Raw genomic sequence first — 3,161 nt, 5'->3', positions numbered from 1 at the left:
GACACCACCCACCACCCCAGGCAAGCTGGTCAGGGGAAGACGGTCTGGCCGTGAGTCATGTCATTCTGGGATGGGAGTCCATCAAGCTGCAGGAGAACCAGGTTTGATCCAGACTGCAGGATGATAACATATACTGTCACGCAGCGAGGGGTGGGTCTGGTATGTGAAGCACGTCGGCTGGATCTAATCACACACATACGCGCAGGCATAACCATTTGTATGATTGAACCCATAATACCGCGCACACACACATGTCCACATACACTGAACACACACACACACAGACGCACACGTGATAGGAGCACGGCAGACTTCCCAGTGGACAGAGACATAAAATATAAAAAGGGCAAAAAGAGCTGCAGACTTGCACATTTGTTCATTTTCAGTAAGCTAGACTGCTTGGCTGACAGACAGACATGCACACAGGCAGCAAGGCAGTTCTCTGTTTTGAGTAAGCTAGCTAGAGACAGACAGACATAAACAGTTGAGAGAGAAGGAAGGAAGAGGGAGTGGTCCATCACTTGAGAGATAATGTGCAGCACCTTGGAAAGGCTGGAATTACTTTCTCTCTCTCTCTCTCTCTCTCTCTCTCTCTCTCTCTCTCTCTCTCTCTCTCTCTCTCTCTCTCTCTCTCTCTCTCCGCCTAGTCCTGCTCAAAGGGCAGCATGATGATGAGTTATTTTTCCGCAGCTTGGCCCAGCATGGTGCATTCAGCTCCCCAGATGGTCTTCTTGGTGATTCACTTAGCCGCCTTGTCTGTTGCTGGGCAGTGTGTGGGCCTACTGAAACATCACACTCTTCTCAGTCCAGCCTCATGTTGAAGACTAATGAGACGTCTGAACACATTTTATCAAGTCAATTCTCAGAAAAAGGTTTCCATCATCCAGTAGCCTGGTGATTCACCCATCGGAAGGTTTCGAAGATTCTCAGAACTTCTAGACCATGAATTAGGGGCTCTTCACAGTCAAATAATTCCTAAGCTAACAAAGCCAGGAAAATACAGGGTTTTGCCACATCTGGGCATGGCTGGACACTGTTGCACTGTTATCCCGAGTAACACTAAACTGTTGGGTTCACTTTTTACACCACTTTCTAGTTGCCATCCGAGCTAACATGTTGTCCAGCTAGCCACTGTTAAAAACACTGCGCTATGCTAGCACAGGGCTTGACAGGATCTCTCTACTAGCCAGGCTAACATGCTGTTTCCTGAGTCAGTGTGAGTTTGGCAGGCAGTGGCAGGCGCCTCCTGCCCTTTGGATGGAGGGCCAGTGGGGGGTGAGAGCACAGGCCTTGGCCCCGTGTCAACGCTGTACGATCCGGTGATAGGGGCGGCGGCGAGCCAGGAGATGACAGCATCTCATTGCTGCCGTCTCTGGGAGCCATAAATCTTCCCGGGCTCTGGATTTGTGCAGGCATGTTTCAGAGTACACCATTGTCTACAGAGCACCCCTCGGCCCCAGCTGTTCACCTCCTAAGAGGCCTCCCCGGTTTAACTCATTCGGTGGAAAAGGGAGTCTAGGACAAGGTTAATACATGTGACAAGCTGCTTACATTACTGAAGTTTTATTCATGTTTGATGTGTTTGAACAGATAACAGGTTAAACCTATACGTCTTAAACTGTTTTAGTCTTTACTACTGGAGAACCTGTTTAAAAGGTAAAACATCCATGATTTCTTTGTCATCATCCCTGTTTTGCATTTAGAGGGATTTTGGGTCCTTTGCATCACCGTACATACTTGACTGATTAGCGCATGCTGTTTCCATGGTGAAGCAGTAAACTGTCTGGTCAGGGTATTCCACCTGGTGGTGTTAACCTGCCTCCATACACCTCACATCCTCCCCTGAGAGCAGTTTCAATTAAACTTCTACACTTTGTCTTCTCTCACTGCAGCTGAAAGGTTTATGAGTCATAGCTGAGGATATGGAACCAGAGCTGCGAGGAACAGAGAAGGCAGTGCTTTGTTGTCAGGCAGAGGGGACCCACGGTGATGTGTTTCCAGGTAAAAGCGAGGACCTCAGCTCTATGACTAATGAATCCATTAGGGAATTTCGTGGTGGATTGCCTATGACTTTATTGCCTTGTTGTAATCAATACAAAACGCACACCAAATGTTTTTTTAATTGATCATGCCAGCCAGACTGGTTTTATTATTCATACCAAGAACATTTCCTCCTCTTTCAAGCAAATAAGGACACAGTGTAAGTAGGTTGGCATGTGAGTGTCTGGGGATTAGGACTGCCATGTTGGGAAGTACAGCCTGTCATAGTACTCACATAGTGAAGCCTTCACAAAGCATACAGCATCAATTGCATAAATTGGCTCCTACGTCTAGTAAATTGGTTTTCCATGTATTTCTAGCCTATGGTTTTTAGTGTTTTCGAAAGGCAAAATAAGGCCACAGAGTGACTGCATTGGCCTTGGTTGCCATGTTTGGGGAGGTATGGGGCTTCATCATATACTGTAGTAGCCAGGCGCTGGGCTCTCCAAGAATGTACAGCATCCATTGTGAGAGTGGCTGTTAGGAGCTAGACTGGCCAGGCTGGCTGGGGGGTACAGCCCCCTACCACAGATGCCAGCCGCTGCCCACCCCATGCCCCCCCCCCCCCCCCCCCTGGTGCTCAGGGCGGCTGTCTAGGACAGATTACGCTGGCAGTCTGCCATGGCTGTGCCAGACCCTCTCCCAGTGTTCCTGATCAACAGAGCACTCTTTGTGCTGAAATGACAAACCACAAAGTCAAGCCAACATCTGCAGGGTGAAAAGAGGTAGAAAGGGAAAACGACTTGGAGGGGGGCTGGGAGGCTGCGAGGGGTCCGGGAGGGAGGGGAGACGAGTGAAAAATGATTTTACACTCAGCGGGTTGTAGTCAGTGGATCTCCTCAGAATGTGTGGATTATGTAGTACTGTGTAGTCCAACACGGTTTATAAGGGTGAGTGAATGTGCTACTAAGAGACCACTTCAAATAGATTCTGCAGGAACTGACGCAGACGTCTTTAGATTGGTAGTGTAACATATTAGACACTCCTGAGAGGATCAAGTGGAGATGTAGCAGAAGCTTATTACTACCAAGGAAGCCAGAGCAGCCAATGACATACAGTCATAGGATTTTAAAGCATCATCAAACCATGCAGGAGCCTGTAGGGCTAATCCAAAATGTAAT

Source organism: Osmerus eperlanus, chromosome 4 (genome assembly GCF_963692335.1).
Source record: "Osmerus eperlanus chromosome 4, fOsmEpe2.1, whole genome shotgun sequence".
Lineage (NCBI taxonomy): Eukaryota > Metazoa > Chordata > Actinopteri > Osmeriformes > Osmeridae > Osmerus > Osmerus eperlanus.
Note: the sequence above shows the minus strand (reverse complement) of the source record.